Source organism: Glossina fuscipes, unplaced genomic scaffold (genome assembly GCF_014805625.2).
Source record: "Glossina fuscipes isolate IAEA_lab_2018 unplaced genomic scaffold, Yale_Gfus_2 0, whole genome shotgun sequence".
In the NCBI taxonomy this organism is placed as follows: domain Eukaryota; kingdom Metazoa; phylum Arthropoda; class Insecta; order Diptera; family Glossinidae; genus Glossina; species Glossina fuscipes.
This window is the reverse complement of record NW_023998414.1, coordinates 18,925,771-18,938,911: the sequence shown is the minus strand read 5'-3', so window position 1 is coordinate 18,938,911 and position 13,141 is coordinate 18,925,771.

Here is a 13,141-nt window from a genome sequence, read left to right as displayed (position 1 = left end):
AGCATTATTCAATCATAAATATTGAACAATAATTACAGATAATTTATTCCAAAACTTATTCATAACGAGAAGAAAAAAATGGGCAACGAATTATTTCAGCAACTCGAATGAATACTACGAACACTACTGAATTAATAGTGTGATATCTGAGTGTGAAAAAAAAAAAAAAATAAATAAATAAATAAAAGAGTTTCATTTTTCGTAATAATAATGATTGTATAATTATAACATCATAACGCATCGAATCAACAAATTTTCTTTTTTAAATTATTGGCTTTTGCGTGTAACATCTCATTAATGAAAACTGTGTCAACTGTGTAAATTTGTTGAATTCTTTGCGACAATTGCCAACGAAGAACTGCACCATTATTTACTTGTGGATTGAATATTACAAGAACTATGTAGCGAGATTGGCTTACAAATACGCAATAATCATTCAATTTGAATGAAAGCAGTTTCGAGGCAGAAAGAGAAATCTACACTTACTAGTAAATAGAATGTGAACGATTCTAACTGAAACTGAAACTGAAACTGATTATAGAGTATGAGATTAAGATTTTCAAGCCTTGGCAGGACGATGATATTCCGTGTTTGGTCAAACGGGACGACACTATCAACAATACCAATAAAAGCAAAATACCAAAAATTTAAACAATAGCCCATTGTTTTACAATAACTGTCGTCCATGCATCCACACACACACACACACACACACACACACACAGCAATTTAGTTTCGCAATGCATCGAATGCACTCAACTGGGAAGTGTTAATTCATGAGCAAAGATGTGAGAGAAAGGTGATATCGTTTTAAAGGCGCGGCATGCAGAAATTGCCCGATCAGTGGGAGCAATGTATAGGTAACGATATACTTTGAATAAAATCTTTCTTATCATTTTCATACAATAAATGTGTATTTTCTATGCGAAAAATTCCGATTTCATATTTACGAAAATGATATAGAATATGATGATTTTTCTGAGGTTCCCAAGGGCGTTGATCTAGAATAGCTAAGGGTATGTAAATACAATGGTTATGACTGAATTTATCTGTGTTTCAGTAAAGTACGAAAAATGGTGCAGTTGATTATGTATTATGAAGCTTTTAAGCATACTAACGGACATAACTGAAAAATCGAGTATGCGTGGTATGCCTCGTGTTGAACATTTTACATATTACCCGAAACGGATTGAACAACTTCCAATTAGTTCGGCTTGAAAAGAACAAAATGTACTGATAACCCAGATATCATCTAATCGATGACACATTATTTATTTCATTTTATTCAATTTATATTTATTTACATTTCATTTATATAGCTGCGCTTGGCCGCAAGTGTCAACGTCGGACATCATAAATTCAATGGTCTTTAAATTAAATATTGTTAAATTTTCGGGATTTTATACGCTTTAAGCTAGAAAGAAAAGATTTAAGTGCTCTCCTAAAACGGAAACATAAAATGGCTTATTACTTATAAATATATCAGAGGGTTTTACTCAACCATTACAAGAGCTCTATATTTAAGCCATGGATTTGAATGCAGCAATTTATTGGCAAAACTTTATTGGTAGGCAACACATCAACATGGAATGCTAGCGAAACTACACATACACATATACATATACATATAAAAAAAAAAAAAAGAAAACAAAAGTAACGTGAGACCGATTAACACGTTTGCTGCCGAGAAAAAAATTTCTTTAGCATTTACGTTATTGTTTCCAAAATACATAAATAAAGTATCCTAACAAGCGAAAACTTTTAAGTTAAGTTGAACGTAATTTGAATTCAACGAACCTGATGTGAACTTTGAAAAAGTTCATTCATACCTTGATTAGAAGCATTTCGAAATGCTACGATAAAATGAGTTTTCTATAGGAAACAACCAAAAACCGAAAAATTCGGACAATTCGTTTAATGCACAAATTATAAAAGAAAAACTTATAGAGCTTCAATTAAACACTAGTCCATATTATATCGTAAATTTTATAAATAGAATAAATCAGCCACATAATTGAAACTAGATGCAAGAACGGAACTCGTTTGGTTCATTCTAGGGCCATCAACTATTGCCCGAAATGAAAATGTACATCTTTCAGTTTCTAAAACTCTGTCGAACATAAGCTGCAATGTATGGGGTACTTTTTTCAATGAATGCTAATCTATGGGATAATCTATCGCCATATCGGGATCGATAAAGCGACAACAAACTTCATTGTCTCATAGAAAATTGATAGAGAATTAGAGACTTGTAATTGCTTTGTAACTAACTAGAAATATCGGAAGGGTATCGATATAAGTTGCAAAACGATTTTCATTAGATACTCTCGATATCCAAATGCATTCGACATACAATAATGCCTTCTAAATACGACTAAGCGCCTATATATATATATGCATAAAATATGCAGTCATTATACCCTACACCACTTGCGGTAAACCGGACGCACGTAACACCCAGAGGAGCTTAATATAGACCCACCTTTTAGTATACCGATCGTTTCATAATCATTTCCTAAATCGATTTAAGTCTGTCCGTCCGTCTGCTGTCTGCCCATGTATTTTTCACGCTGCAGGTCACAATTTGGGACATATTTTGATGAAATTTGGCATGCAGACGCATTTTGGGCTAAAGACGAATGCTATTAAAAATGTTTCAAATCGGTTTACTTTTTCGGCCAGTCTCCCCATATACGGACCTATCCTGAAAAGTCGTTATATGGAAAAAATTGCAATTTCTCCGCAAAAGTAGTAGGATTTTGGCATTATAAATTGTGGTAAAAACTTTGGGTCGGCTCGGACAATTTGCGGGCTTTCATGAATATTATGGCTTTGCATGAAAGTGATATGCACTTTTTAATACATGCGCAGCGGGAATCGAAAATGATCTCCGAGTTGCAAATTCGTGACGATATGGTTGGCATTGAGCGTGTTAATATTAGTACAAAGCAGATTTGAAAAACTTTTTTGAGATAAATACGCTTATGCCCAAAAGGTGGATTCGTGAGTTCGTATTAAAATTATATGTAAAACCAAAAACGAAATGATGACCGGCAAGGCTTGAAAAACGGGGAAAAAAAAAAAAAAAAATCCAATGAAGCCACCTAAAAACAGCAAATTACAGATGGAGCGAACAAATACCCACGTATTTGTTTGAACATTTATTTACATACAATTTGACATATTGTTGTTTAAAACTATTGAAAACTAGAAAATCTAACCGCATAGAAAACGTGCATGGAATGGTATGCTGATATGATATAAAACTGCGAACACAAACAATTATTCGAAAAAAAACTCGTTCCCTTGTCCCTTGCAAATATAAAGTGATATTATTATTACATCTGTGGGTAGCTTTTCTGCTAATACTTCGTTATTGGTGGCAATGCGAGCTATTTCAACTGCTTACTAAGTCATCATGAACTAATTTATAGTGCACACATAGTCTGGTTGATAACGAGTTTTGCGGGATTACAATAAACACGAATTTGCAAAAATATTTCATTTCAGAAACACATTATTTGTTAACGAAGGACGATCAGCAGAGGAAAACAAAAACAAAGAGGACAACATTTTATCGAATTAAGATAAAATTTTTTCGATACTCCTTAGGTAGATTCAAAGTTTTACTCTCTTTTGGGTAATTAAATGAAAAACGACAGACTTGAAATATTCGCGATTATACCTTACACCACCTGCGATTAGCATATGACAAAATTTTTTTTTTTTGTAAATGTGTGCAACATCTGGACAAATTTTTATTATAACACTTTCTGAATTGATTTCATTTTGATTGACTTGGTGTCGAGGAACATTTTCACCCGGGCTGCATCGAATTTCCTAAATACCTATCCGTTTAGACTTTTAATCGACGGATTTATTTTAAACTAATACCGCTTAAATGCAGGACTGGTACTGAAAATCTCTGTTCATCCCCCTTCTCTCTTCCCCCTTCTATAACTGTCAACGCGTGACAGAAGACACTATTTATTTGACTTGTATTGCTTCTATTGCTCATATCCTTCCATTAAGATAAAATAACAAGGAACACTTATTTCAAAAGAAATTCTATTCGTGTAAATTCGAATTCGAATTAACTTTTTTTTTAAAATCTCATCCGGTTAAATTCTGCGTATGCGTTATTATTACAAGTTAGCATTACACAGGGTGATACCAAGATTCACCAAGATTTTCTATTTGGTATCCGTACCAACAGAGAGGATTGTTGAGAAAAAGGTAGTTCAGCTCTTCGTAGTAACCGATATTTTGAATATACAGAAAACTTGAGTGCACCACATTCCATTCCATTACCATCGTTACGAAAGGTATGTGAAAAATGTTAGCATGAATGGATGTGCGGAAATCGATTGGCAAAGTTCAAGCTGACAGAAAAGCAAGTTAAATGAAACCTTATCAACAAGCTATTGCTCTTCGTTTGATCAGTCGCGGTCGCAGTAGTAACAGCAGTAGAAACGGTAATGGAAGTACGGATAGAAATGGGAATGGAATAGATGTCCCGACCGCAGATGCTCCATTTCTACATCTACTCCTATTTCGATTTCTACTCTCTACGCATATTTCTGCTGCTACGCTTATGTCTGACCGCGGCAGCGCCTGCGACATTTATTCTTTTATTTCTATTCCTATTCCTAATGTTAGAATAATTTTCTTTGGCTTTTATTTAGCTTTCCGTTTACAGCTGGTTTGTATTATGAATGCAACTTGAAGAGCAATTATAAAGCGCTCAACATAACGTTTGTGTCGCACAGTTGCACACATAGCTTACAAAACGAAGAATAACGGGCACACGCATATAAATACTTCGGTTGTTCAGTTGGGCAATAATGCCCAGAGATAAGTAAAAAAAAACAAAACATTTGTTTTTGCGAAATTCTAAAGCGATGCAATTTATCCAACGCCAGATTTGCCAAAACGCCCGAAATACGCGTCAATTTCCATAATGACTAAATCACGTGATCCAACTGTTTTTCTTTGGAGCACACTTTCGTGACATGCAGACAGTCAGCAGTTACTTGGGGTCACACCAGGCGAATACCGTGAGTCGATTAGGAATTCGAATTTTCATTTATAGAATTTTCTCAGAATTCGGAATCAATAACACTTTGATATGTCCGTCTACCGGGAGCCGTCTCATTTGGAAGATAGGTTTCCATAGGTCAGAATTTTCATACAGAATAATGAACACATCGTCTGTTAACGACTTTCGGGTATTAGGTATTGCTTGCAGCTGCATTTCTCAGAATAACTTTTAAGAAATCTATTGTGTTGCCACTGCATCATCGGTATCCTTACGACCACGCTTAAAATCAGCTAATTGTTGTCTTCGACTGAGAAGACTTCTCATAACACTTTCCAAGCCCAATGGCTGAACTGAAACATTTTTTCCCCATCAACCCACGAGTGTGTTATGAGTTTTCCATTGTTTTGATGAACCGTACAAGTGATATGCAATTTCGATAAGATGAGTTTGTTCCTTGTTGAGGTGACATTTTCTCTCTAAAGATTCTGATGTTTAAGAATTAAGCGCAATTGTTATACGACACTTCGTCTTCTTGCCGTCTGCATTTGCATACGAACAGAGAACGCTTACGCGAACCATTAAAACTTATTTCTACGTAGAAATTCCATCTCTTAACATCAAAAGACTCCGCATTCTCACAACATCTATATCTTAGCCTAGAGTTATATCGCACCCTGTTTCTAAGGTAAGCATTAAAACCCTTAAATGGATCACTGTGAACGTAAGGGTGTTTTATAAAGGAACTTATTTCGTAACACATATATCGAAATTCTGTAACTCTTCGATTTACCAAGAAAACTGAGTTACTCTTCAGGTCCAATGACTGACGTTTACCAAAACGTTAGTGCTTTATATATTGAACTTTGTTCTGTTATACTTACCTAAATTTGAGGGAGCACGGACTTTTCCTGTTCGGCTGTCGGAGAAACCTTATTAAACTCTGATCTAAATTCGTCTGAATTCGGAATGAGTTTTAGTTGTCATTGCACTTAAACGCTGGATGTTTCTATCTTTATGATATATGTTGCTTTTGTTCGCGATGCCGTTGGTATTGTCGTACGATTGGGGGCTATTCACTTACCACATATCACTTGGTGTCTCGGCAATAATTTAGGTTAGACGATTTCTATGACGACATCTAATGGAAGAAATTTAAATTTAAACTAACTTTGAACGGGTCAAGTGAGGTGACAAATTATTTGAAGATAAAAACCGATCGACTTCGGAAAGCAGCTGTAAATGGGATGGGAAATTCAGCCATTCCAGTAAGTTAGTGTTAAATTTCAGAAAATAAAGACTTGCCATCAGCAGATCGCCAACTTATTCCTATTGGCGATTAGCAAGTCCAGAGAAAGTTTAGGCAACCCGTGTAGAGGATAAGTTGAAACACACACTATAGCATCTCTTACTTAGCATGTAAAATAACGTATGTAACTTACGACTAAGCTTCGCTAACCATAGATTCTTCGTCCCTCGCCTCTTCGAGTGTGATTCCAAAGTTCTTTCGATATTTGTGCTAACTTTGGAAGCTTATAGGCCGCTTGAGAAATTCATACAACGTTAGTTGGAATACGCTTGAAGCGCTACGATTTACGACCCGTAGTGCCCAGACTCTATCGTGGCATATATCTGGTAACCTGGTACGCCATATTCATTCTCGATAACGATCTGAGTCCACGTTAGACTCTGAGGTTGTTATGCAAGTCCATCGATTGCCAGCACACGGCACACACGGTCTTGGTGACCGACAACCTTAACTAGTTCGCGGAACTTGTACTTTCGCACAAACAAATAAGCTATAATTTCGATTCGATTTCGCAATGAAACACAATTAACTTTTTTGTTTATAATTTCTGTGTGCGGTGTTTGTTTTCGTTATCTTCTTTTTATATTTTATTATGTCTCAATTAATTGCGGCTTTTACATAATAACAAAAAATTGAACAAAAAAACTTAACAAAATATTTTCATCAATTTATTATTACTGAAAACAAAGATCGATTGCTCGATAACTTATTATTTATTGTTTCAAATTTAACAAACATGTTTATAAATTATGCTAAATTCATTTAAAAAAAATTTATTTATTACTTAATTTTCTTTTGTTTTCTTTCTGTTTTTTTTTTTTTGTTTTTTTTTTTTTTTTTTTTTTTATTATTATTTACACATATATGCATACGGTTGTTATTAATTGTTTTATTTAACATTTTTTTTTTTCCTCCGATTTCAATAAACATCGTTTATGCTTTAATTCTATTCTGCTCTTATAACTTATCTATAATGATTAACTTACATATATTTGAATATATATTATTTTTGATCTCTTCTTTTGTCCACGTTCATACAGGTTTCATCAACTAATGCATGCATCGAAAAGTTCAGCGCATCCTAAACTGAACCTTATTAATCATTAAAATATTTTCATTTCTTAGAACGACAATGACAGACAAGTAAAAAGACAACAGTGGAATACGGCTCATCATTGAACACCCCGCACTACTACATTTAATACGGTGACTTTTCAAAATAAGGTGGCTTTATATGGGGAGTGGCCGAAAAAATGATCCAATCCGAACTATTCCCAATAGTGTTTGTTCTTAGGCCAAAACACACACTTGGATGTAACCAATTCCATCGAAACATATCAAAAACAGCGACCTTTAGATTGACCACACAAGAAAACAAGATGATCAGGTGGATAGACCGGCTACGAAAGTGATTCTCAGTCGATCGGTATAATCAAAAGTATAACCTACCTCAAGTCCTTCTAGATTTTGCATACATTCGCGTAATCTTTATATAGTCTTAAAACGCCCTTGTACCACAAGTGATCTTAAGTATAGAAAAGTAATTTATTTTGTCCTATTCGTCCTCAAGCTTATCATTATCCATACATTATTTACAAATCAAAGAAGAAACTTTGCAAAATTAAATTATTTCACGCGGACAATGTTGCGAACACGTTCTTAATACTTCATCCAGTTTTATTCGTCTAAGCGAAGGGAAAATTTGCCATTATTGCGTGTTATTAACAGTCATCCTACAAATATATTGAATCACCTCTTACATGAAGTATGCGTGTCATCAAGTATATATTCCGAATCGATATATTCCGAATCGTGTGCCGACAGTTACAATGAATTTTCTACAATAATTTATATAAAAAATGTTATTCTCTAAATAACGTCTTATTTCGTGGAACCTATAATCGCAAACATGCGCAAGCGGCTTAAAGCGCTTAAGATTTTGGGATATTTTTTTTTTTGTTTTTCCGCTATACAAGCTTTTATCTATAGTCACAAAAAAATGAGTTTGGGAAAATATCCGCTTTTAGCAGAAGGCTTGTTTAAAAAAAATCCTCTTATACAATTTATTTTTTACATTTTCATTTATTACAATTCGGAGTCAACTGTCCCAGCTCTTTCTTTTCTTCTTTTCGTTTTTTTTTGCTGTTTATCGAGAGGATTGTCAAGAGAAACGAAATCTATAGATCAGGTAATGATGGACATCATGTTTAGCCCATTGGATTCTAACTTGGAAATTGTTTTATTTGATGCTGGCACTAAGGCACTGTTAATGAGGGAGAAGAAAGATAATTCGGCCGTTCTTGTAATGGCCTGCTCAATGGCGTTTCCAAATGTTCGGACGTACGAAAATGCCCGAATTGCCGAAGAGAACATTTTCAAAATTCTTTCATCATTAACCCTTTGCGCGTTCTAACTGCTGCGGCACTAACTCGTTAATACAAAGCCAACTCATATGTCAGCCTAGGAGTTGGTGCAAGAAATACAATCTCGACAAACAATCGACATAAGAATGGAAAAAGGTTAATTCACTCCGTACTCTCAATTTACCAAACCGGTCAGCATCGATATATTTTTTTATTTTTCCGACAAATTTTGTTTAAGAAAGAAGTAAATATATTGTCTTCAACCATTGAATAAGAGAGAGGAACATATCGAGTAACTTCAATATCAATATGAAGATTAAATTTGTTGTGTTCGGCTAGCGCTTTAATTACAGCGCTTCAGTGATGGAAATCGCGCAATTTATATATGTATTGCTGGGGTGACGGGATGGTGGATCTTTGCAAAGTACACTCTTAGGCGAATAAAAATTTCCTACATTCACTTGCTCTAACGACTTATATCCGTGCTGTTCTCTGCAGATGCATGGAGCCGTTTAACTATTGCGATTAAGGAGAGCAAAATAGATTGCAAATGGCCATACTTGCCCTTATAGGAAGTCAACTTGTCCAATATCTGATATTGTGATAATAAATTCTTTTTTCTTTTTTTTTCATACTCATCATTCTTGTATGTATTACTCCGTTGATGCTATGCTATGCTAGTCGATATGTTAAGAAGATTGCAATGTTTTGTTAGTTAAACTGATGAATCTTTATGTATGGTTTCTTCGAATATTCCTAAACACATCACTGTGTACAGGTTTTTCGCAAACAAAATATATTTTATGAAAGTTAAACACAACTTGACCGCCCTTATGCTATATAGACTGAGTCAATGACGATGGCAACAAAATAAAATATTTCTGGACAGAGATAATCAACCTCTAGTTCTGTGCATCTACAGTTTACGTTTCATATATGCCTTCAGAACTTACAACAATCTGATCGATCGGCTTTGTTATAAATATCTTGACAGCTTGGAAATAACTTCATCTGAGTCAATCAATGTTCAATCAGTGTGAAGTAATGCAAGCTGATTCTCTCCCTTGCGGACGTGTTTAGTGCTTTTCAAGCCACAAACACTATCTCTTGGATTAAGAAAACCGTGTATTCAAATTTTCATATGAATCTTTACCGCACTTTACCTACGCACTTGTATTTAAATTTTCACTTTAATTACTTGGTCTTGGAATTATAATTGAAATTAATCCTTAATACTGCTTAATGTTGAATATAATTCATTTTAGCTGATTGTGGCCCTTTCAAGAGCTTGTAGCGTTCATTACATCACATTTCATCTGATTTTTGTTCGTACACTTGCAACTTTTTTCTTCTTTTTTTTCTGCTTTCCATAACAACAATTATTAGAGAAAAGTAAAAAAAGAAAAAAAAAAAAAAAAAAGAAAAGAAAAAATGGATTAAATTATCTATAATGCGTTTAATTAAATTTGAATATGTCCATTAATTATTATTATTATTATTACCTTTTTTTTAACTTATTGTTTTTTTTTTTTTTTTTGCTTTTTAAGTAAAAGTTAGTTATTATTAATAATTTTAAAATTATTTTGTTAACCTGAACGAAAATTAAAACTTTTGGCCAAACGTTCGGATAATTTTTGTTAACATTGATTGACGGTACGTTAAATTTATCACTAACATTTGTAATCCTTAAAAGTACATCTTCTGACATAAGGTAAGGCGTGGCATTGTTTTTCATTTCTCTTTCGATCAAATTGGTTGCGAAAATTGAAAGATTGGTTTCAAAATTTGATAAGCTAAGGCACTGCCAAAATATTCGCGAAGATTTGAAATTCGAGAAGTACTGAGCGGAAATTAAAGCCCAAATGAGAGAATGTTAACTAAGCGTAAGCTACTGGCAATCTTGAATCCTGAAGTTAGTCATTGGGACAGCGATTTTTACATGCAAATGTCAATCATGGGATAAATTTCGCGCGTGACATAAATGGTGACAGATGAAATGGTGCACGGGGAAATAGAAAGATAACGGTGCAGGTAATGGTTCAGTGTATCCTACCCTACAGCCCTAAATAAACCATGAATATGTAATTTAAACTAAAATACCGTTTCACGTATTAACTCCTGATATAGAACATATCAGATATAATGCGGATGTAAGCAACGTCCAGAAGGACTTAAGACAAAACCTCCTGCCTTTATGAAATCAGTTGATTTACAATCATTTTCAAGCTTCAAACTTGTATGTATGCCTGTCTGTCGATCTGCTTGTTTATCTGGTGACTGTTCACGTATTTTATATGTTAGCGAAATTTGTTAACTGACTGATTAGCAATAGGAAACGGCCTGAATTGGAGTACTATCGCGACTACTTTTCATATAATACTTTATTTTGAAATCAAGTGAAAATAATAGATTATAGTTGAACCCATGATTGGATACCTTACATCATTTTTCCTTATACAATTCTACATCTATAATTCCCCTCCGCCACCATAGAATGGCTTAACGTAGACTCACTTTCTATTATACCAATCGATTCATTTTCTGAACAAGTCTAAGGCTGCCTGTCGATGTATTTTTGTGTTCAACCCACACGTCGCAAAATTTTGAGATATTTTGATGAAATTTGGTACGTAGGCTTGCTTTCGCCGAAGGACACACACCATTGAAAATGGTTCAGAGCGATCCATTTGTTCGGCCATTCCCCGTATAACGGCTTATTTGGAATAATCGTTTAGTAGAAAAAAAGTACAATTTCAAAACTTTTTGACAAAACTCGCCGAGTAATACGGTGAGAAAACTGAATCTTTATATGATAAAAGTATCAAATTTTTAATATATCATAGTGAATCGACAAAGAAATCAACTCAGCTATATTTTTTGGATACCGCCCCATATAACGATTCACACGAACTCTTAATTCTTGTATGCCAAGAAAGCCTGATTGTTAACATTTATGATGAAAATTTGCTCATTATTTTCATTTGAAATGAAAATGATTGCAATAAATTTGAATCATATGGATCTATTCGTGGACCCAACCCCATATAAGATTGCTCATGAACCGTAAATTCTTTAGAAAAACATTTAATTTTCAAAATGTGATCTTAAATGAATGAAGCTTAGTATGTAGCAGCGATTGAAACCATGGCAATATATATGGGAGCTAATCGTAAAAGTTATCCGATTCAATTCGTTTGCAATTGAATTTTCCCTTATGCCAAAGCATGCCAACGTGCCAAATGTAGTGGAAAAACTGACACCTTTGGATTGAGCACAAAAACACACAAAGCAGTCAGATGAGATCGATTCAAAAAATCATTCTGAATAGATCGGTATAATAAAATCTGCATCTATATCAAGTCGCCGGAGGTGTGGCTTACATCCGCCAAAAGTTAATACGCTCTTGCCGTAAGACTTCTTCTCAAAGATGAATTACGTCACTTCGACATACCATAAATATATGTAATCGTTACGTTTCAAACGATTTTAAAACGGTTTTAATCTAAAACGTGGATCGACAATTTCCACTTAAAAATATATATTGAAAATCTTGTAATAAAAATGTGCGCGATTCGCAGCGCTTAAGCAAATGGTTTTTTTTCCATACCCATCATCGGAGGAGGGGGAGGGGTGTATTCATTTTGTTAAAACGTTTGCAACGCCCAGACGGAAGTTTCAGAGATCCTAGAAAGTCTAATATATTCTTGATCGCCGTCAAATTCTGAATCGATTTAAGCATGTCCGCCTGTCCATCTACCATTTTGTATAATGTCTGTTGTAAACATGTTGTACAAAAATGGACAAAATTGACCACGCCTATCCAATATTGTAGTGCATTGAAATTTAATTTTTATTTTCGTCTGTACATCTGTCCGTCTGCCCACTGTCGTGTAGTGTCGGTGGTAAACATTCTCCCATTAGCGAAAATGAAGATATCGTCAACAAATTTGCAAACAAATATTTAAAGCGCACGCCTTGCGAATCCCACACGCCACAAATGCAGTCGCGCCCATTCCATATTTTTTTAGGATAACGCTAATGGAAATAATAATTTTGAGAAGCCAGCAATCAATTAAGAATGTATTCCTATTGGACGTGAACTAATCGCGAACATATTATGAATGTTTCGAATCAGTTACAAGCATTTCTAAGTGTATTGGCAATCAGATGAGTCGGTGCATACACGCTTACTTAAATTCCTTTCGCATTTCGTTACATTTCGTCTCTTTCGAATGCTGCTAATTAATTGACAAAATTATTATATCCAGTCATTGGGTGTGTTTTGTGCGTAAAAATACATATATATGTTGTATTTGTAACGAATGAATCTTATTATACGAATAATATAATATTTGATTTGTGAAAATTTAATGAGAGCAAAATACTAAAAACGGAAACTCGAGCGAATATTTGTGATCCGTATGTAAATGA